Genomic DNA, 25,746 nt, shown 5'->3' on the forward strand with positions numbered 1-25,746 from the left:
ATAACTGTCCTAGGGGAATGAATATTAGTGTTTTTTCAATTTTTGCTCAATTTTTGTTAGAACTTTAGCAACTTATTTTTATCATGTCTATTTAGCTGGATTTTATTTCTTTCGTCTGCCCTTTCACTTTATTTGTCTTTTCTTGCCTTCTCTTTCTCTTGTTTTGCCTTTCTTTTCACTCTTATGGCAGTTCTCTCTGAAAACTAAAACTGATCATTTTTCTGTGAAGGCTAAGACTTCAAACAATTCATGAATAGGATAGGGAAGTTAAATGACAGAAAAATAACTTCCTGTCTCCTTCACAAACATTAGTTTTGACTTTAACAAGATTGATGTTTGACTAATTAAACATTTTTCAAATTGTTTAAAACTAGCAGAACTTTTGTATATTTCACAGTTGTATCTTTCCTCTGTTGCATATTTCATTTTATGCATCTTTGTCATAAAAGCAGACACTCACAGTATTATTGGACTGCACGATTCAGTGCAAGAATCTTTGCAATTCAGTTCGTTCAAATTAGTCTGCACATTCAGTGCAAAATCCATAATTGTTTAAGAAGTGGTTGAAAGATAATTCATCAGATGGTCATTTACTGGAATACATATCCTGGGTCAAAAGAAAAAGGCTGGAGGCTAACAAATTGGCCTATGAGCAACTTAAATTGGTTCAAAGCAAAGTAGAGAATCGCTACGATAAACAAGCAGTAGTTAAACTATTCAATGTTACAGGCAACCTTTTGGTACTAATATCAATGGAACATCACATCCCCAAAGCATGATTTCAGAATCTTTACAAAATAGTTCAGGCTGCTTATCTTCCTATGTAATAAAGAACCCTTATGATATTATACCACCAGGTGCTAGGAAGTAGGATATAAAAGAAAAAGGATAGGTTACAAAAGAAATATGAAATAGGGTTTCTTAGTAGACAATGGATAGGAAGATACACAAAAGAAATTTGCCATGGAATTGTTGGTCAGGGTGGGATGGTAACTAATAGAAGGAATAAACAAACAATAGATCGGTATTTAGATTTGGCTTGTGGGCACTTTAGGGAGTGGCTATGAGTTAATGACAATAGGAACAGATGACAAAGTTGAACTTAACGACAGTGTTCGGTTGGGAGTATTTAGTGACGGTTCATGACAACGATCGTCAGTTGGATACTTGAAGAGTTGTGAGCTGAATATAGTTGAAGACAGATTGTAGCATGGAGCATATGAGGAAATGAGCTGACCAACTGAGTGACAAACCCGGTCTCGATAGGAGATAGAGATATGAACCTTAGCATATAAAGGGTCGAGAGTGACACACACACACACACACACGCGTACAGAGTCCAAATGACATGTAAAGAATTGGAGTCTTTGCTTTCCCTGTTTTATTATATTTTCATACTTGTGAGCTCTGCTTAGCAGCTGCCACTGTGAGAGACAATGACAATACAGCCATAAGATGAACGAAAAATCCATGGCACAGAACGTTGGTGGTGGTGGGGACCATGTGGTATCACACCCTGATCGCAGGAGGGACACTACTGTATCATGTTAATGATCAAACCGTTGAAGGAAAGACCTACTTTGCCAGTTCACACTCCTCATAATAGGAGATAGTGGACAATGTCAGGAATGATTTTAATACATTGTGTGGATTTTGAGATGCTGCAAGTGTATTTGGTTGTCAATCATAGAGAAAAATTAGAATATTGCATTCTATTCAGTCGGTTACAGATTTCTTGAAAGAAAAAAACGGAACACAAGTTTTCCACTTTTTGAAGGAATTTTTAATTTCTTTTTAATTTTTTTTCTTTTTATTTTTTAATCCAGAAAAAGTGGATTTCCACTTCTCATGGATGCAATTCTTCAAATATTGATTGAAATTAGTTGTGGTGTATCCCCTCCCCTCCCAAAAAAAACAAAAACAAAACAAGATATGTCGGTACAGTCAGGGAAACAGGGACTCAGGAGGGAATTCTAACGTCTAGCAGTTTGAGGGAAAAAACTATTAAGAGCAGAAGGCTTTACTGCATCTAGGGATCTCTACAATGAAGGGGTGGGATTTTGCTGCTTGTCTGGTTAATAGGGGATTTTTACATCAAGGTGGTACAGGTGCTTTCAGTTTGTCAGAGCACATTTCATTAAAATAATTGTAAAACAGGCATAAAGGGTTGGAGTTTGGTTGATAGTGTGTGTCCTATTAGGTTGGAGACTTTTTTTTTTTTTTTTTCATTATAACCCTGTCTAAGAGCAAGGAACTGGTGACAGATGCACAAGGTCTGATGTGACAACAATACTCCATGCATGAGTAAAAAAAAAAAAGTCAATTTTTATTTTTAACTTTATAGAGAAATTGAAACTTTATTATACCTTAATTTCTGTATTTTTGGAAATTATAAAAAATATTAAGTACTTCTATTTTGTTGTAATAAAAAGGAAGTGTTTAATTAGAATATTTTTCAATGAGATTTTATCTTCATCCACAAAGATTGATATTTAATTTAGTATTAGTTTTAAATGAAGTGGCATTTTTAACAATAGCCAGCAGTATTATTGGTTATAAATTCTCAAATTCAGTTATTCTGAAAACATCAAGTTTGTTTATCAATGTTTTTCCTTAGAATTTGAAATACAACTCTTGTAAGATGTCTACAGCGTTAATTTTATTTTTTCACATGACTCCATTTATTCTTAAATGTATTGTAACTATAAATTAAATAATCATTTTTAAATATTATAAATATTTTTGCATATTAATCGAAAAAAGTTTAGGAAATTGTCTCCACCTCTAAATTCCACAATTTACATTTTTTTTTTTCATGTTAATCTCCTTGAATACAAACTTAACTTTCAGATTAAAAAAAATATTTAAAAAAATTTTATCGTCAAGGATCAGTTTTCAATTATAATATTTTACTAAATTGAACACCTACTTTGTGACTATCATCGAGGAAAAATATTGTGACACTCATGTGATCGATGAATATTCCCATCTAAAAAGGGGTAAGGAAGGGAACTTTCTTAAACCCCCTCTCTCTCATCTATCATCTATTTCAACTACGTCATCTTGTTTGAAAGAATCTCAACTATAAGAAATTGTTTAAAAAAACAAAAAAAAAAAACTTTTTTTTTTCATTTTAAGAATGTGGCAAAAAATTAAAATATAAATATCATATTGGTAATGTTCTATTTTAGCATCAGAAAAACAATTTATGACTATAATTAAAATAACGTCTTTAAACCAAGTTAATTTAAACTAAACAAAAATATTATTTGTATCAAATGCTAAAAGTTGAATTATGTTTTTACTCATAACCAAAAAAAAACGTTTTTTTTTTTTTATACAATTAAACTTTGTATTCAATTTTTTGTTTGAATTGAATATTTTTGGAAATTTTTTTTTCTAATGCCAAAATAGGACATTACTGTGATATTTGTTTTCAGCATACTCTCTAAAAGTTGTTATTCACCGGTCACGTGAGAGAGATGGTCAGAAAGTGGGTGTTCAATTTAGTAGCACGTTATAATTGAAAACTGATCCCTGGCGATAAGTCATAAAAAATTTTTTTCTTTTTAATCTGAAAGTGAAGTTTGTAATTTAGATTAACATGAAAAAAAGAAAAAAATGTAAATTGTGGAATTTAGAGATGAGGGGGCAATCTGCTGTTCACTGAGGACAATTTATTCATTGAAAAATAATGAACTAAAAGAATTATTTATTAATAATTAAATAGAATACGGCAGGTAAAATGCAAATCGTGTGTGTGTTTCAATTTTACCCATTCGTAGCATACTTCTCCAAATTAATCGCTAGTAGAAATAATCCCATTTTTTTAAATTGTTTCTTAGTGACCCTGGTTTTCAATTTTTTTTCCTAGTTTTTATTTTCAAGATTATAAAACAAATTTCTTGATGGTACAGAATTATGACATTTTAAACTTGCAACCACATCAACATATTTTGTAGTCACTTTCAGCATTTTCCTAATTCTTTTTTCATTATTTCTTCCAGCAGCCTATGATTGGTTAGCATTGTGACTTGTTGACCAAGCATATACTGGTGAAACAGTTCACGCCCGTATACTACTGCTAACATTTCTTTTTCAATATGTGCATATCTGGTCTTTGTGTCTGTAAGCACTCAACTGATATAGGCTAAAGGTTGACCTTCTTGTAGCAATGCAGTTCCCATGCCTTTTCACTTATATCTCACTGAATGGCGAACAGTTTTTTTTATGTCATAGTATCTCAATACTAGTGCTTCACTCACTAGCTTTTTGATTTTATCAAAAGCCTCTTCATGAATTTACGACCATGTCCATAACACACCAGTCAAATTGTGAATTGCAGCCGTTACATCAGAAATGTGAGGTACAAACTTTGTTAGATAATTCACAAATCCTCTGAATCGTTGCACTCCCCTTGTCTGCTGAGCAGGACATTTTTCTTTTAGGTTTTACTTTCTCAGGGTCAGGACGTAAACCCTCATTAGTTATCATATATTCCGGGAGTAATGTAGATGTTTGTTGCAGATTCGTTTTTTCTGCATTCAGTCACATCTCACGTTCACAACATCTCTGCAAGAACTTCCTGAGTTTTATTTCATGATATGTCAATGCTTCTTCTTTGATTTTACCCTTTCCCACTACCAGAAGATCATCTGCTTTATCGACAACCCCTTCTAAGTCAGCTACATTGTTATATAGCACCCTCTGAAATATCTTTGTAGCTGGAGCAATGCCAAATGGTAATACCTTTTAATGAAACCGACCATATGAGCTAGCAAATGTTGTCAAGCTATAATAATATATATAATTTTAGATGCCAAAATCCATCTCACAGATCCAGAGTCGAAGATTTTACTGCCAGCATGTTCTGGAAGTAAATCATCCAGTACAGGTAACTGAAATTGTTCTTGTTTAAGATCCTTATTTAGTGGTCGCGGGTCTATGCATATACAGGGTTCGTACAAACTTGAAAAGTCCTTGTATTTTGTCTTTTGCCTTAAACGGGCCTTATTTCTATTATTTCTTTGAAAAATCCTTAAAAATATTGAAAATGTCTTAAAAGGCCTTGAAAATCGTAAAAATTTGTGTCAAAATATTAAAAATAAAATCGAAATAAATACTATTAAATTATCTTGTAAGTATTAAAAATCTCATTAAAATATTTTTTAAATACTGAAAATAATATTGTAAATTGCATTATATTATTGTGGAGTTACATCCCTTTATCACAAAACTTGCTTTTACTTTAAAATTTTTAATTTACGCATTTCTTACATGCAAGAGTTGTTCGTTTACCACAAAACTACTCAATGAATAGTTTTGTGGTAAAAACGATGTAACTCTTGTATCTAAAACTCCGAAAATTCAAAATTTGAGCAAAATGGGTGAAAGTGCCTTGAAATCGCACATGGCTGGCACTAAACATGAAACTAACAAACACACATCAGAAATCGGCACTCAAATTGACAAGTTACAATTTTGTTCCAAAATCATCAATTTCAACTGACAATCTGTGAAATTTCATCTCTGCCATAATCTGGAATTCGGATATAAGCTACAAACCAAACTGTTTTGAATTTCGATTGTTGCACGTTATTTTCATAACTGACCTTTTAAAACTACTTCATGAAATAAAGAGATAAATGATTTGATGCAATTTTGTTACTGTGATAAATGCTAACTTCCACAGGCATTTCCGGGCAGATAATGGAAAGAACCGGAATATGCCAATAATAAAAGAATTAAACGACAAAATATGAAAGATTTTTTTGTATGTGTGTTTTTTTTTTTTTTTGTGTGTGGGGGGGATTATTTTAACGTGAACAAAAAAAAAAACGAAATGACTTTTTCTTTTTACTTTAAAAATTTTTTTTTTTTTTTTTTTTTTTTTTTGAAAATTCAATAATTTTTTGGTGATGTTTCTTTTTTAACGTAGAGGGCAGAGTGGTTGGCAAATTCTTTTACTTTAAGAGCGAATGATAATAGCGAGGGTAGAGAAAAGGAGCTGGAGAAAGTGGAAGGAAGCTGAGAGTAATATTCAGCTACCTGGTTCTATATGGAGACGAAGGGATCTTTGAATTTCTGTCTCGACATGAACACCGTCAGGTAGCTTTCTAATAAGTTCCTATTAGTCCCACACTCTATTATGTTCCGTTGCTTTGCTTCCACATTCTCTCAATTTTGTTCATTGTCACATGTGTAGTAGGGGCAACAAAGTTTAACTTGTGATTAACCATTTCATGTTTGTAAACCTTTCTCCTGTATGACCTCCAGAAGTTAGATACGACTGTTGTCCTAGGCAAACTGCGTTTCTCTACTAGTGGCAAGTGGGTTTCTTATTCTATTTGGTATGGTAACTGGAAAGCCCTCCTTCTCTGTGGGGTCATATCTGCCAAAGACCCCGAGTGGTTGGAGGGACCTCCAAACATTATATTTCCTTCTGTTGAAGGAGGATTCATCAACCTCAATTGTATGCCATGAGCCTCTGATCTGTCAAGAGTTTTGCCCAAAATACTCAGAACATACATCTCTGTAAAAGTTTTCCCAGTCAGACATTGTATGTTCCAACTTGATACCACACTCACTGCTAATATTTTTAAATTTTGCCATTTCATATGCCCATAGATATATGAATTTTATAATTTGTGCACTTGAAAGATGGGACTGGCAGAAAACTCCCATAATGCAGTTCACATCCCACATTTTGAATTACAGCATCTCCAAGCATATCTTTTCCTAATTTTTTAGATGACAAGGATGTTTGCATGCCTGCCATTTTTTTTATTGTCCCAATCAGCTTCTTCTCTTGAGCGAATTGGATAACAGACTCTTCAGATTGAAGTATTTTGTTTAGCTGCGATAAATTCATTGTTAATTGCTTGTTAACTTTGGAAAAAAATTGATTGAATTAAAAAAATTTGTTGAATTGTTTTCTTGTCTGCTAGCTTGAATTTGATTGGCTAAGCAGCTTGACGTATCACAATTCTTTCTGTTATCTGCCCAGAAACACTCGTAAAAGTTCAGTTATTGTGGTAAAAAAACTGCATAAGTACCATGATTTTTCCTATTGGCAATTAAGATTTTTGGTTTAATATATTATTGTTTAGATATCAAATTTTGTTTTGAAAACTAAAATTTTGTCTGAAAACTTTGAAAAAATCCTTGTAAATGGACATGGAAAATCTGTACGAATCCTGATTTATGTAAATATTCATTTTTCTTGACTATTAGCACTAATGTGCTTATCCATGGTGTTATGTAATGGATAAATATTTATTTACATAATTACATAACACCATGGATAAGCACATTAGTGCTTATCCATGGTGTTAGGTAATTATTTATGAGTTTATCATCGATATTATATTTTCCGGAAGTAGTGTAGAAGCACTATATTTTGAACAGTTTAAAACAGTAATTTGGATTTCAGTTAACTGTTTTGTTTTGAGTCATATTAAAAAATATACTGTTGTTGGTTAAAAAATAATATTGTCGGTTTTGATCTCAAACCAACTAACTGCATACACTTGGATGATAAATTTGACCAAAATGTTTAATTTATCATAGTGTTTGAGGATAGACAACTCTAGTCCATAAACACATTAATCTTGTGGCTTATGTTAGCCATCTTCCTGTTTCTTCTGCTGTCAGATGATGATCGGGAGGGACACTAATTTTTTAGAATTCTACTTGAGGCAAATCTTGACAATTATTGATACAAAGTTTCCCCAAAGGACCAGTAAATGCTGTTAGGCTTTTTGTTGTTCCATCAATTAATTTAAAAATTGCTGTAAATGGCAGTTCTTCTAGTGGAACTTGAAAATTGGAAAATTTGCATGTTTAATAATAGAGCCAGATTACATAATAAAAACCAATATATTATTTTATTTTCCACAAAAAAAGGAACATAATTGCAGGTGACTCTATAGAATTAATTTTACCTCCTTGTTAGGAGGACAAGTGCAGATTATGTGCCTTGTTTGACAATTTTCTGTCTTGCACTTTACTGCAAAGTCATCACATCTCAAGACAGAAAGTTTACAGCTACAAGAAGATATATCAAACAGTCTGTCTAGCTGTTCCTTCATTCTTTTCACTTTGATTGCTGCAAGAGATTTCCTGTCAATCTGTTTGGCCCTCTTATAGCAAAATATATTGACCTTCTGTCCTATATAATGTTACCTTAACAAGGGCAATTGTGGATTGACTGCTTGCTGAATACTAATTATTTCCTTGGCAATTAACTTAGAAATCTCACTATTTTTTAAGTGGGGATAACTGTTTTCGAGGAAATAACTAAACTGGATGACTTGTTGTGAAGATGGGGGTGCTGTTTCATTCAAATGACAAAGTGGGCCAGCAAATTTTGTGAACCACAGGTTAAAACTGAACACCGTGCTTTTACTGACATTCTAATATGAAAAGTAAAATAAATAAATGGATTATAACTGAAGGAAACTGCATTAGGCTATCTTCCAGTTTCATATGTAAAAAAATAAGTGCTAGTTATAAGAAATAATGAAAAACTTTGGGTAAAACTATACAAACACAGTGACAGCGAATTAACCCTAAACCTAACCCTAAACCTAACCCTAAACCCTAAACCCTAACCCTAACCCTAACGCTGTCACGGTGTTTGTATAATAATACCAAACTTTGTAGAGTTGAATTAGATGTATTGAAGAGAGGACAAAACCAAATCAGGCTTAGTAGTGTTTAGTTTAGACATTTTTAGCAGATTTTAGCTCCTCCTTCGATAACATGAATTTATCCATAAAGAGATTCATTCTTGCTGTAGCTGTGCCATTTTAAACGAGTGTTTAGTGTTTAGAGTTTGAAAAACCAGTGTTTTGCATCTATGTTACTATGTTATTTTTAATAGTATTTTCAAATTAAATTTAATTTTTATGAAACTTTTGTTTATTAAATTTTTAGGTGAAAGTACAGAATAGTTACAATACAACCTCCTTCCCATATTAAGAATGGCTTTCTAAATAAAGTTATTTTAGCACAATAACATAGATGCCCAAATAACGAAAACCTTTAAAGGAGTTTCCTTATTTACTCGTATTAATCTTTGTGGGTTATCTGATTTTAAAACTATAATTTTAGAAGAAAAAACTGCTTAAAAACAATTACTCCCTAAAAATAAAAGAAATTAAAATTTGACACTAATTTTCTGCGAAGTATTTTTTATTAAGTAGAAAAACTTGAAAATTTACGTGGTTATGTTTCGTAAAGAATGTGTAGAATAAAATTGTATGGACTATTTTTTTTTTTGTTTTAATATAAAACTGGAGTATTACCATATTTTAATAAAAATTTCAAATAGAATTTGATGTGAAATATTAGGTTGGTGCAAAAATAATGCTTTTGACGTTCATTTGAACGTCAAAAAATGACATTGTTTTTGTGCCAACCTAATAGCAAAACAAATTAAAAGATAAAACAAATATGTTTAAATTCACTGCAAATACTTGAAATATAATAATATATATTTTAAACAAGTCCTTTTCGTTTTTCCTTTCGAAATAATTAAGCCTAAATCGTAATGTTTTCAAATCAAATAATAAACAAACATTAATTTTCAATATCAATAACGAGCGTGTTTTGCGACGGTGAAATCTAAAATGTTTCTACCCAAAAAAAGTTCCTGAAATGAAAAAGCGAACTTTGGTCGTTATTATTTAAAAAACATAATTTTGCCTTTACAGTTAATATTTATTTTATTAATTCATTATCCTCACTCATTTTATTTAAAAATGTAGTTTAAAATATATTCTAAATAATGATTCCATTTTCTTAACAGCATGGATTGTTTCGATGACGGGACGTTCTTAACAATTCACCGAAAAACTTTTAATCGATTCAATTTTTCAAATTTTAAAGTCATTTTCTCAAGCAAAGATAACGATTTTGAGAAAGATATTTCGTGTAGGTCTTTTCTATGTCAAACTCCAACTATCATCACCATTGCCTCACCGAGGTTCCAAAATCGACCTGCCCCATTGGCTCATTTATCTGTTCAGTTACCTTTTTTTTTCTTCCTATTTTTTCCAATTCATTTTTCATTTTGTCCTTTGTCCTGCTGCTAGTATTGTCCATGCTGATGTAACATTAGGTGTTATGCTCGGATCCACCTCCAAATGTATCTTTCTCAGTAATTCACCCAATTCCTCCTTGAATACATCTTTAAATTATGTTATAATGTTTCCCTGTTGCTAGCTGCTGCCTTCATCCAGTTTAAATACTTTAGCAGCCCTCTTGAATTTGTCATTATTGATTTTGACGAGTGTCGTCTGCTGAATTTGATTAGCTCCAAGTAGTGTGTGGAAATCCGCCTTTATACTAACAAACTTTACTGCACATTTCTGTCCAGTTTTGGGGTTTACCATTTTTACCCCCCCTCCCTCCAGTGGCTTCATTTCTGACCCATTCCACATGACAAGAGTCTTATTTGAATGTCCAAATGTTTTCCCATCACATGCTTCTCATTCAATATATTGACTGATTCTCCAACCTGAAAACGATTTTTTTTTCTTTTCACCTTCATCTCCGCCTTTATTCCAGCTTGTCTTACAGAATTTATTTTGTCTTTTGTTGTGACCATGTTTAGATGTTCATAATCTTAACCACTATTACTGTCATCCTATTGTATTTCTGTGTACGGATATTTTTTTCCTCACGGATCTGTTTTTAATAACAAAGTGATTCTTCCCATTACATTTGATATATGTCTTCCCAAATGCAGGATATAACTCTTTAATTAGTTCATGTCACAATGCACATGTCATACACTCTCTGTCCCTTTGTGCCGATGGTTTTTTCTTAGGTTTAAAATTGAGTCTGTTCAATTCCTCAGGTCTCAGGATTTTGGACTGTAGCGTAGCGTTTTCTGACAGCTTACATATGTCTATGCATTTTTGTAAATCTGTCTCATTTTTAGTAATTCTTATTATGTTTGGCGATTATGTTCTCCAAGAATTATTTGATCCAACAATATTGATGAGACATAACAATCACACATTTTTATCAACGAACAAAATGTTATAAATTCTTCAGCAATTTATCATTCTCTCTGTTTCCCTGTATATAGCACGTAACGTTTGTATGTTTCGTGTGTTTCCCTTATAGCATATTTATCGAATGCATTAATTATTTCATAGGTATTAGGTGTTATGCTCGAATCCACCTCCAAATGTACCTTTCCCAGTAATTCATCCAATTCCTTGAATACATCTTTAAATTATGTTATAATGTTTCCCTGATGCTAGCTGCTGACTTCATCCAATTTAGATACTTTGGCAACCCTCTTGAATTTGCCATTATTGATTTTGATGAGTGTCATCTGCTAAATTAACCTCATGAAGAGGTAAAAATTGAAACCCACAATAGATATTTAATGCTTCATCTCCCAATGTATGAAGCAAAAGTGCCGTTTGGTATTGTACTGGGTGTGTCGCCAGATACATAATAATGACATAATTATGCCATTACAGCTTAAAATATTCCCAGTTTGCTGATAAATTATTTTCCATATATAGCCACATATCCATTCGTTTCTTCGATACTGAGTTCAGCCATTTTTCTTTATTCTGCCTACACGCAAATTAAACAGAACAATAAAATGTTACTTGCGTTCGGCTTCCTAAAATACATTTCCCATTTCTCCCTTCATGTTTAAAAAAACCTTTGATATTATCGCTGCCAATATGTTTCAATATCGTTTATACATGAATGGCAATAGATAAAATACAACACAGCACAACACATGCAAAGCAACCAAGTTGCTGGCATCACTGAAGGACAAACCATATTCTGAAAGATTGAGAATGCTGAGACTGTCCACTCTTGAGCATCGGAGAAATCGTGGTGACATGATCGATCTCTACAAGTACATCCATGGGATCTATGATACAAGAAAGCCGTCCTTTCAGATCACCAAAAACACTGCAATAACAGCCTCAAAATCGTAAAAAAACACTGTAGGCTAGATGTCCGCAAAGAGACCTTCTCACATAGAGTTGTCAACACATGGAATGATCTCCCAGATGCAGTTGTGCAAGCACAAACGGTAAACGTATTCAAAAGCAGACTTGACGCCCATTGGAGATTGCTGCCGAGTTTATATGTCCATCCTCCTAAATGGAGGTGCAAATTCCTGGGTTTCTGTGCCACGCATGCCACAAAGTTGTCTAGAAAATTTTTCTCTTGGAATGATGAACAGGTCCAAAACTTGGACCTCAAACATCAAAGTCAAAGTGTTTGATAGCATGGCTTCTTTATTCAGTGGAAAAACTGAAAGCAGTGTAGACCCTAATTAGTTCCTCATTCAACACTGTTTTTATTTATATATAAAAAAAAAATCATAAATTGTACTTTCTAGATAACCCGCACTGATCATACAATCATCCCTATATCAAAAGCCAAATTTCGCTAGAGACTATCTCGATTTCAACTCTCAGCATCCATCTGTTATATAAACTAGGGAAGGTACAATTATTTCATACTTGGGTAATACCCGTCCTATGGTAGGTAAAATATTCTTTTTCTCAAAATAGCAACTAATACATAGACATTAAAAATACCTCTATCCTAAGAATAATATATGTTCAAAATCAACTTCAATTTTCTCATTGTTTTATACAGTCCCGAGCAACGCTGAGTAGCCCTGCTAGTCTATTATGTAAATCTCACCTGTCTGTCTAAATGTATATATATTTGTATGTTTGCCTAAAACTTTTGACAAAGGCGACAAATTTTCACGAGATCAGTAGCGTTTTGAAGCTTGACCTTTTGGATGACAAATATCGAAAAGTTGGCTAAAAACATTAATTCCTTCACCCTCAACTGGGCACTTTTCTACAGAGAAGGGTCGCTTTTTTCACCGATATTTTCGAAAGTCATCCCCTCTTTTTGATTGACTTTAAACCTTCACCACTTCCGGTTTGGCGATGGACACAACGGCAAAAATTTTTACTTTTTTTTTTTTTTTTCACATTCTTTTCCTCTTTCGCAGTATGGATTCGAGCATGTCTTCCAACTACCACATTTTTTTTTTTTTGTTCAACACACCTCCAAACACCCGGGCTAGTATAATGTAAAGAAGGAAATCGTTTGTTGCTTATAACATTGAGCAAAGGTCATATGTAATAACAACTAGCATGATGCCCGGCGTTACCCGGGTGTTTGGAGGTGTGTGTTGAGCAAAAAAAAAAAAAAAAAAAGTGGTAGTAGGAAGGCATGCTCGAACCCGTACCGTGAACGAGGAAAAGAACGTGAAAAAAACGAGACGTCTCTGCTGTTACAATCACCGCCAAACCGGAAGTGACGTAGGTTTAAATTAAGGCTAGACAATTGAAAAGAGGGGACGACTTTCGAAAATATCGGCAAAAAAAGCAACCCCTTCCTGTAGAAAAGTGACCAGTTGAGAGTGAAGAAATGAATGTTTTTAGCCAATTTTTCGGTATTTGTCGTCTGAAGAGTCAAACTCCAAAACAATACTGATCTTGTGAAAATCTGTCGCCTCTGTCGAAAGTTTTAGGCAGACATGCAAACATACATACATACGTTTATATATTGGTAGCTCAAATTTTCGACACAAACCGATTAAAAAGCTTGCCCTATCTCTGAATACCCTTTATGTAAAATTTCAAATGTTTAGACCAGAAATTGTCTTTAGTAATTTGCTAGAGACTGCAGAGGTCAAATTTGTTTTAACTTTGACCCCTTAACAGTAATTGTTTCGGGCTCAAATCAAATTATTAAGTTAGATACATGTCTAAGGAACCTATATCTAAAATTCCAAGTGTTTAGACCCAAAATTGGCGGAGGAGTTTGGTAGAGTTCTCAAATGTCAAATCGGTGAACTTTGACCTCTTAACAGCCAAATTTCTAGCCAAAAACCGATTACAAAGATTTTTCCAAATCTCACTACCCTATATATCAAATTTCGAATCCTTAGACTGAAAATTGACAGTTATTGTGTAGGGAAATGTACACACAGACACACACACACAGACAGACAGACGCTTTCACTTATATAGATATATCAAGAGGAAATGGACAGCCTAAGAGCAATTCTCTACCAAAACGATTATCTAGAGAGCATGACATCAGCTCTGAGAAATCTGAATCAAACATCGAAAGACAACTCAAAAACTCCCCACAGCCCCCGACCATATCAGATGGGCTTGTCTGAAACAGTTTAGAGAATATGTAAACCTTATGACATCTGGATAGTATAGAGGAGTAATTCAACTTTTTTTAAACATCTTCTGTCAGTTGAGTTCTCTACAAAAACGGTTATGCCTCAGAACTGTACTTTTTTTTTCTTTTTTTTTTAAAACAAAGTCACCAAGTATCCTCGAGTGGCCTCTGTGCCTTGATAAGGGTTAATGAGTGTACAATAGTCAATGGGACAATCGCGTAGTAGTTGTTAGTAGTGGAAATTTGGTAAATTGGATTACTTGTTTATGTTAGACTTGAAGATGACCATATAGTAGTCAGCTGGAAAGCAGGCAAATGGAACAGAGTTCCACAAGCGTTCAGTTCTAAGAAAGAAGCTTTGTTCATGGAATTTAGGTTTAGGCACAGATAAAGAGTGGGGGAAATTATTGATAGTGTTTTAGCTAGACAAGTGTTTTGGCAAGGGGAGACCGTAGATTGGAGCTCAGACGAGCACTTGCTATGAAAATAATGATAAAGCTGAGACAGGCTTGCAACGCCTTTTCTGGGAGGAAAGAGGTTGCGGGGAAAAGAAAAGGGCATCTTGTACTAAGCTACAAAGTCTATTTTGAACTCTGTCAAAGCAGGATAAGACGCTTCTAGCAGCTCCTGCCCAGATGTGGCAACAATACTCCATCATTGGACGTACTTGGCTCTTATGCAGGTAGAGAATTGCATCAGCTGTGATATATCTACTGGAGCGATAGAATGATCCAACCATTTTTCCAGCGACCTCGGCAACAGATTTGACATAGGTGTTCCATTTCAAATCAGGAGTAAAGGTCAGAATATTTATATTTTATGACTAGGCAATCCCAGGCGGCCTGTTAATATAATGTCAATAAATATTAAAATTACGCATCTAAATAAGAATAGGTTGAAGGCTTCTAATAGTAATATTAGATTTGTCTGCAAAAAATTACATGTGGTGCAATGGATATAAGTACTAAGTGACAGTTTTCTGGAGGTTGAAGGTTCAATTCTCAAAATGAACAATACTAAGAATACAATTACGAATTACTTTTGACATCTGGCTGATAGGATGAGAACAAGCTACCTCTGGATTAAATAAAGGCTAAGAATTAAACTTAAAATCTGTTATTTAAAATAATTTGATTAAACAAAAACTGAACAGAAATTAAAATAAAATCACACTCAAGCGATGCCGGCTGTATACAGCTAGTATGCAGTATGTTAATTATTCTTTTATAAAAATTCAATAGTGAAAAATAAAGTTTGTGTTTTATTCAAGGTGGCACCTATAACAGACCTGGCAGTCCTGCAAGTAAGTTTCACAACTGAAGGTAAGCATAATTATGAAAAGAAAAGTATTTTTTTCATTTTGTGTAAAACAAAGGCAAACATTTGTAACAAAAATCAGAAACTAATTTGAGAAAAAAAATATTTTTTCCAGATTAATTTTTTTTTTTTTTTTTTAAATCAAATTTGAAGAAAAAGAAATCATCCAAATTACTACTGTTTTTTTTTTTTAAACTGGAAATATCTTGTTGATACAATATTTTCTAAAATATCAAACTTACTTTCTTATTGCATTAGACAATTATGTTTTATTGGCTTTTAATTAATCAGAATGAATAAAAGGAGGTGACGATGTTTCAACCCAGTTCGCTCCACAAATATCACGCTCACTTAGGATGCTGGCAACCTTCATGTGGTTCCTCCAATAATTTCTAATGTCTTTCTAGAAATAATTCTAACTAAAATATATCAGGGAAACAAATGCCAAAAATAGAATCTTCGGATTCATATGCTATGAGGATGATGAGTATGAATAAAATGATTCCATATGTTTTAAATATAAAAATATGATTCAATATGTTTTAAATATAAAAATATGATTCAATATGTTTTAAATATGAAAAATTGATTTCATATGTTTTAAATATCCAAAATATGATTCAATATGTTTTAAATATAAAAAATGATTCAATATGTTTTAAATATAAAAAATGATTCAATATGTTTTAAATACAAAAAATGATTCAATATGTTTTAAATATGAAAAATTGATTTCATATGTTTTAAATATCCAAAATATGATTCAATATGTTTTAAATATAAAAATATGATTCAATATGTTTTAAATACAAAAATATGATTCAATATGTTTTAAATATAAAAATATGATTCGATATGTTTTAAATATGAAAAATTGATTCCATATGTTTTAAATATCCAAAATATGATTCCATATGTTTTAAATATAAAAATATGATTCAATATGTTTTAAATATACAAATATGATTCAATATGTTTTAAATATAAAAATATGATTCAATATGTTTTAAATACAAAAATATGATTCCGTATGTTTTCAATACAAAAAAAAAATGATTCAACATGTTTTAAATATAAAAATATGATTCAATATGTCTTAAATACCTAAAAAAAAAAATCAATGTTTTAAATATATAAAAAAACCCAGTTCAGCATGTCTTACATCTAAAAAATAAAAATGTAATATATCTTAAATATATAAAAAAAAGTTTCAATATGTTTTAAAAGTATTTTTAATTTGAAGGAGGTTATATTTTTATTATTTTTCGCTTTTTCAATTATGAGAATAATTCTTATAAAGGATTTTTTCTAATAATAATTATAACTGTTATTTAAGACATTACTAACTTTTTAACTAATTTTTTTTGTACTAAAAACTGTTCTTCGTAATTGTGATTAATGCTTGCACTGTGCCATGAACACTAGTTACATGACTGCTAGTGTTATGCCTTGTATAAGTATTGCATTGCTCTCAGTATAAGCACTTCAACAAACGCAGACATGACACATGTACGTTACAGCATTTCATATTTGAGAACTATGATGATCAGTAAACAAAGATGGTTCTGAATTCCCAAAGAGCCAATCTTTTATTCATTTTCGTGATAGAAAAAAAAAAGGGTGTTATTAGTTTAAAAGAAAATCATATGTTTTAAAGGCAGAAAAGTCATATTCGATTCTGATTGGTTAAACATTCCTGCCAATAAATTCTCTTTTATTTCTTGTTTTTGTGTCGCAAAAAGGAATTTGATTTCAAATAAATAGACTTCAAAGCAACTAAGCAGATGTTCTTTTTTTTCTGAATGCTTTGTTATTAAAAACAATTTTACACACGAATGCGTATGTATGTGCGTATGCATGCACACATGAATGTATACTCCTAGTATACGTATATACATATTATGTATTCATACGCACATGTATACTAGAAGCATCTCATTCCTACGACCAGTAAATTCTTCTGGACTAAACAATTCTGCACCACTTTTATATCCCATTTTAAAGATTAAAATCAAAATATAATGATACTAAACTTTATGTCTAGAATCCTTATTCTAATTTTGATGAAAATCTTTTACATGATTTTGATTCTAGGATAATTCTAAAATAAAGGGGTCTTAACAAGTTAAAGTTCAGAAAATAATTGGTGTCTAATGACTCGATCAAATTTTATTCAAATCTGAAATATTTGAATTTTCAAATGTGTGGTTCTGCCCTTATTATTCGCCCCCTGAAAATCTTTTAAAATACTTCAGGAAAACTGAAGTTAGGAGAATATTTTTTTTTATTGAATTGTTAAAATTTTATCAAATAAAGGGTATCTAAATCTTCAGGAAGGACTTTCGCTCTATGCATAAAGCTAAATATAACCCACATTTGGATCCCTTATGCTTAGCAACCATGTTCCAAAATTTATAATGATCACTTAATTAGTTTAAGAATACATTCTGTACATATTTAAATGTAAGCATATACACATATTTAACTTTATGATTAAGTTGAGCAGGAGATATAGTTCTAGTTTTCAGTTTCGTTTTCCTTGAGGCTCTTGAGTAGAATACATCTGAACTCAGGATTCAAAACTCAAGTCATTTTATGTGAGTCGGAAATTCTGTCACTTGAGCCATTATGCCATCAAGAAAGTCTTACAACTAATATAGTAAATGGCCGACTATGCAATGTACCTACTCTTCATAATAAGTGGTGTAGCCATTCAACTACAAAGTCTTACAGTGGAACCTGAGCTAAATGTTTCGTTGATATCGCAAGCTGTTTCATCAGCTTTTCGGCCTAGCTTGAATTGAAATGAGAAAATTGTGTGAATTTTCTTTTTTTCTCATATTGTATTTAACGTTCTGAAAAGAAGACATAATTGTTTTAAAACCATTGTAATTTAAACGATTAGATAATGTGAAAATCGCTCTTTAAAATGATATATAAATTAAAGGTATTATAACGAAATCTTATTTGAAAATATATCATTCGAAATCAAAATTAAAAATTCTGCAAAATCTTTCTTTTAAGGATCCAATAAATAAAGCGAATATTAAATTGACTGTGAGATATTAAGTTATTTTTGCTGCAGGCATAACTAACACACACACACACACACACACGTATTCCATTAAATAATATGGACAAGTTTTGGTAGAGATCTCCTGTTTCCTGATGAGTTTTTGATGAAATGTGTTATGCTTACAATTCTAAGTGTTTTCAATCTGATTGTGGATCAACCCTGGTGAGTTATATGTATTGTAAAAATAATAAACATGAAAATTTTTAGATTGTTCATATTTCTCTTATTCTTACAACGTTTCGGCCGATGTAACCTCCAACCTTCTTCAGGCGTGTCCTGTTGAAATCAAGGATCTGTACGGAATTTATAATGGAACCCATTTTTAATCAAGATCAATCATAATAATCTTAAGTAATTTGTAATTGTATTTTTTAGTTATTGCCTGTATTGAGGATTGACCCTTCATCCTTTAGAATGCTGTCACTTAGAAAATGACTATTACTTAGCATTTTTATTCGTTGCAACAGATGTCATTGCAGACAATTGTAGTGTGAATTTTAAAGAGCTTTTATATATGTAGTTTTACTATTTCTTTTTCATGAATGTTTTATTGCTTAAAATACTCCAAGAAAACTGGAATTTGATGAAATATTTATTAATTGATATCTAATCATTAATTGTTTAAATTTCACAAAAATTTGCGATAGAAGACTTTTTTCACCGTAAAAGATACTCCAGACAAAGTATGAAACCACTTGATGTAAGAGCTAAGTTAAATGAAAGATGATTATTGCAAAGACAAGGAGATGCTTATTGACTTTAATATTGAAAAGACTAAGGCTGTAGCTAGGAGGAAAATTGTCAGCAGGAAGAGAGTTCCACGTCAGTAGTTTCTTGGAAAGAAACTACTGAAACAACAGTGAACCAGATTATAACAATATACCTAAACAGTGAATTGATGAAAATCATTAAACCAACTCATCAAAAGAGCTGCAACAAAGGAAGTAGGGCATAAATCAAGCAATTCTGAAGAGCACATGCCATAATATTACTTATAGAACAAAATGAGACTAGCAACATTGCATTTGTGGAAGAGAAAGCATAGGAAAAGAAGAAAGAGTGGTATCAACCAAATTTCAGATAGAATAGAGATTCACCAGCCCAATTATGACTACAGTATTCTATACAGGGTTTGATTGTAGATTTGCAGAGAATAGACTCAGATGTGCAAAACTTCTTTAGAGCAATAGAGAGAACCAATTTTATAAGAAACAAAAAGAGCAATTAATATAATTTATAAAAGATTTGATGAGAAAGGAAACCCCAGGAATTTTCAGAGTTGATTCCTCAAGAAACTAGCCATTCATGAAAATCTCAGAAAGGAAATTTTTTTTAATAGCCTGGGTGCCCGGCGTAGCCTGGGTGTTTGGAGGTGTAAAAAAAAAAAAAAAAAAAAAAAAAAAATTGGGAGTAGGCAGGTGGGCTCGAATCCATGATGCGAAGGCAGAAAAAAAAAGTGAAAAAAAATCTGACGTCTTACCTCTACTTCATGACGTGACTGGAAGTGTAAGGCGTTCAAATTAAATGCAGTCAATCAAAAAGATGACTTGCAGAAATGGTGTTGCTTTTAAACCTCTCACAAAGGTCGTTTTTAATATGGGCAAAAACAACTCCCCTCAATACTTGGCAGTATCCAAATAAATAGTAATTGTTTCAGTATGAAAGGTTTCCTCTACATTGACCAAGGACCAATTACAGAACAGATACAAAAAAGACAAACAACGGCATGAAGAGAATTTTTTAAAACTCAATCAAGAAAATGATAGAGATGATGTCCATTTGTGAATGTGAGATATTACGATCTAGGAAGTATGCGAAAACTTCTTCCAGAATCTGACGCAAGAACCTTCAGCCAAAAAAGCCTTTCGTGGACATACACAAACACACCCGCTCATTTTGCTTTTTATATATAAGATGAGACTCTCATTCCTGGATAGGGTTCAAAAGAGAGTCGCCAACCTGATAGGTTCTGAACTGTCATCTAAGCTTCAACCTCTGTGCCATCAACGAAATGTTGCATCCCTTTGCCTGTTCTACAAGTATATAAATGGTGAATGCTCCAATGAAATACAAGCACTTGTACTCCCTCGACGTAAATACCTCCGACAAACCCGACAATCAGCAAAATCCCACCCCTTCACAGTAGAAATCCCTAGATGTAAGAAAGCCTTCTACTCTAATAGTTTCTTCCTCAGAACTGCTAGACTTTGGAACTCTTTTCCGGGATTCTGCTTTTCCATCTGTACTGACATGCAGAAGTTCAACTGTAATGTGAACAGACATCTTGCTGCTCATCTCCCTACATAGTATCCCTGCAACTTATATCCCCGATAGTATTCCCCTACTTAAAAGTGGTACTATGCCTTGTTTTGGTGAAAATGGAATAAAAAAAAAAATATTTACATGGAAGGATAGTTTGTTGTTCAGAGATGTCAGACCAATGTTATGCTTTGTTTGATGTTTGCTGTTTCCTTCTCTGGTCTTTAAAATTAAAATAGTCTGTGATGGATTATCGTCGTTTGATTGGGGTTAATTGTACATTATAATGTCTATGATTGAAAGGCATAAACTGGACATTAACAGGATTTAACCCCCCCCCCCCAAAAAAACCCCAAAACAACACCAATCTACAATCAAACCTAAGTCAACTTCCAGATAAGCTATATATTCTAACTGACCTCAAGGAGATCGTTGAGTAAAAACACCGGAGTAGAAAGTGATATAACCAGCATAGATATTTATCTTCTGAATAATATCCTCTGGCAGATCATATCTCTCTCTCTCTCTCTCTATATATATATATATATATATATATATTACTACATATAATCGGAGGTCAGCATGATTTCGACTTAAGTCTACAAATCAGAGAAAAAACCTCTTCTTATTAACTGGCAATAAAAAAAATATCGCAAAATCTGCGGATGAAAATATCGAATCGATAAAATAAGGAAAATAAAATAATGCAGAGGATCGAAATATTGTTACACAACGCGTGAGCCGTTTTCTGGGGAGATAGATGTAAACAGAGGTTGAGAAGAGTCTAGTAAAAGAGGCCTTTCATAGTTCCTCTTTGTTTGAATTTAAAACCGATGGTAACGATGTTGTTCTGAACTTCGGGTATATATATATATATATATATATATATATATATATATATATATATATATATATATATATTTTTATTTTCTTTCCCGCCTTTTAACACTTAGCCTGTAACCTTGACCTATTTTTTGAATTGCATCAAATCCTGTCTAGACATTTCATATTCAAGATTAATAAGTTAGACGCTCCCTTTATTTTCTTTTTTTCTTTTTCTTTCTCCCCCCCCCTCTCAAGTTAAATTCTCCTACCACTTCCTTATTTTTAGAAGATAGAATTTAAATTTTGCGATTTTAATATTATAACATTATAACATTTTCACTTGTGCTGACTTACAAATATAATCTTGATAACAAAAACTGCATCTGATTTTTAAAGACTATTTTGCTTTGGTTTGATAAACAATTCTTTTATTTAATTATTTTCATTTTCATTTAATTTTGATTTAATTTTATTTGCCTGTCTACAGATATCTTTTGGTTTTTATTCACAAATTGATTGAAAACTTGAACTGAATTTTGAAACTGATATATGAAATTTTTTTACCGGATTGATATAATCAAAGATTTGCCGGATATCCAATCAAACTATAGAAAAACTACGGAAATATTGGATTGTTACCAGCTTCCTTGGATTTATTACAATACGCGTTAGATCTTTTTATCTGCCGAATACCAAGAGCTTCTATTACAGGATTTAGCATACACTTTCGATTTGTAAGTTCAATATCCTTCTTTTTTTTGCTGCATCAATATCCAATCTCCCTTATTCTATGTAGCTAAAATGATTTAAAAACTTTAAAAACATTTAATTTAATGTTCTATATTTATTACCTTTAGCAAATTAGGTGCAAAACTTTTATATTTGCTAATATTTTTCCTCCGAGAAAACTCATGGGTTAAGGAAATATATTTTGTCTTGCATAGAATAACATTTCTATACTTGAAATTTAACTTTTTCAAATCACAAATTTTTAAATTCCTAAATTACGATTTATTTGCTCTATCTAGGATATTGAGCAATTTTATTTAGCTGGGATAGTCTTATATAAAATATTACATCCAATATTTTGTAAGACGGATAATTATTGGATTTGCACACCAGTAGATTACCAAACTACTGGAGGGTTGTTCAACATTAGGCTCTTCAATGCAACTACAAAGGTACTCACCAACATGATCCGTGACTTGCTCTATGCGGATGATTGTGATCTGGTGTCTGATACGGTGGTTAATATGCAGCATCTTGTGGACGCCTTTGCGGTTGCCTGCAGCGCATTCGGCCTGACTATCAGTCTGAAAAAAAAACTGTCTTAATGTATCAGCCTGCTCCAGGCATGCCATACTATGAGCCATCAGTTTATATCTGTGGGTCAAGGATAGCGGTTGTCACTAAGTTTGTATTCTTGGGTAGCACACTGAGGATGTCCAGTGCCCTGGATGATGAGGTATTGTTACAGATCAGCAGGGGAAGTGATGCCTTCGGAAAGTTGGACAGGCGTTTGTGGAGCTGTCATGGGACTTGCTGCCAACTAAGATTAAGGTTTATGCCGCATGCGTTCACTCTGCTCTTCTCTATGCCTGTGAAACTTGAACAACATACAGGAAGCATTTGAGACGTCTTGAGCGGTTTCACCAGATGTGCCTACCGCGAATCTTAGGTGTGGGTTGGCAAACGTATGTCAGTGATGTGGAGGTACTTGAATGGACCCAATGTCGAAGCATTGAAGCTCACATTATCAAACATAGACTGAGATGGAGTGGACATATGGTGAGGATGTTAGACAGTCGACTTCCCAAACAACTCCTTTATGGCGAGCTTGCCGAGAGAAGACGTCTGGCTCAAAAGCCTAAAATGAGATTCAAAGATTGTTTGAGGTCCACCTTAAAAATTGTGAGATTGATGAAAGAACCTGGGAGAGTCTTGCTTTGGATCATGGAAAGTGGAGAAGGACCTTGCAGGGAGGTGTGGGCAAGTTTGAGGCAGATCGAACCCAGTATGAGCGGCGGAAGCAAGATATCTGGAAAGGGAGGGTGAAAGGAGCTGTGGATGGGTGGGGGCATCAAATTGGAGTGTAAGGTGTGCGGAAGATTAGGTCTGAGTAGAGCTGGACTGATAAGCCACCAGACTACTCATTGGCGCAGTGGGCCACAAAGCAGTCTTGTGTTGCCAGAATTAACCTGTGTCAACTGCGGGCATACATACAAAACAGCAGGTGGTTTGGAGCGGCATTTGATTATACATAGAAGAGAACATCAAGACCGTGCTGCTAGTGGCGTACATGTCTGCACCACGTATGCCAAGGAATGCCAGAGTTTGGCAGGGCTTAAAAGCCACCTTCGTGCGGCCCATCACTGAATGTTTTTGTGTTTCTGTATATGTATATATTTTTTTTTTTGTGCTATAGCAAGCAATGGCAATGTTCGAAAACGAATTTGCTGACATCATATATATGTGTGTATATATATATATATATATATATATATATATATATATATACATATATATACTTATATATATGTATATATGTGTATTTATTCATATATATGTATATGTGTGTATTTATGCATATATATGTATATATGTGTATTTATTTATATATATGTATATGTGTGTATTTATTTATATATATGTATATGTGTGTATTTATGCATATATATGTATATGTGTGTATTTATGCATATATATGTATATATGTGTATTTATGCATATATATGTATATATGTGTATTTATGCATATATATGTATATATGTGTATTTATGCATATATATGTATATATGTGTATTTATGCATATATATGTATATATGTGTATTTGTGCATACATATGTATATATGCGTATGTATGTATATATGCGTATGTATGTATATATGCGTATGTATGTTCATAGATATATGTACACAGGCGGCAAAAAGAAAGTCTGCACTTGTAATTTTTTCCAAAACCGCAAATTTAAGCTAAATTTTTATGTAACTGAATCAAATGAGGTATAGGCTGTTTAAACAGTGACATTAAATTTAGTTTAAATTTGGGGTTTTTGAAAAAAATACAAGTGTGGGCTTTCTTTTTGCCGGCACTGTATATATGTTCACATTTATATTTATTTGTGTGTATGTATATATATATATATATATATATATATATATATATATACTTCGGAGTAGTTTTTATTTAACAATCAATGGTTATGTAAACGTGAGATTGTAGGTTTACAAAATATTACTGGCAGTAATATTCTATAAGTTATCCCATCTAAACGAGAATTGCTCGATATTCAAGATAGAGCAAATAAATTAAACTGTAATTCAATGAATTTCAAAAAACTCTTATTGAAATGAAATGAAGTGGTTGAGTTTCATATCAAAGAATTTTTATTATTCTAAGCAAGACAAAGAATGTTTTAGAAAGTTTATCTCCTTAACCTATAGGGTTTCGATGTCTACCATCTCATCAGAGGAGTGAAAATATTAGCAAATAGTTATAAAGGTATGCACCCTATTTGCTAAAGTCAGTGAGACATGGAAAGTCAAAGTGAAAATAAATTTATCAGAAGTTCTGTAGCAGGAGTATTTGTAGAAAAAGGATATGAATGTTTTTGTTGATCCAACTTGTTTGGTAAAATCCATTGGTCTAGTAAGCAAGAAAATCTTAGATAGAATCATACCTTCCATCAGAGACAAAGTTAAATTCCCACTCTGGCAAAGTACGGACTCAGTTATAAACTGGTTCTTAAAACTAAAGGATAAGCAACAAATAAGCTTTATCACCTTCGATATAAATAATTACTATCACTCAATCTCCCCAATACTATTAAATAAGGCACTAATATTTGCAAAAAAGCATTCGGACATAACGGATTTAGAGATTAAATTAATCTTATTAGCCAGACGATCCCTAATAAATTTTGAAGGTAAATATTGGACAAGAAAAGATACCCCTAATGACTTCGACATAATAATTTGATCCTCCGATAGTGCACAAGTAACTGACTTAGTGGGTCTTTATTTATTAAAAGAAATTAGTATAGAATTCAGCAACAT

The sequence above is a fragment of the Euprymna scolopes genome, chromosome 2, assembly GCF_053919585.1.
Source record: "Euprymna scolopes isolate OS-2025 chromosome 2, ASM5391958v1, whole genome shotgun sequence".
NCBI classification, from domain to species: Eukaryota; Metazoa; Mollusca; class Cephalopoda; order Sepiida; family Sepiolidae; genus Euprymna; species Euprymna scolopes.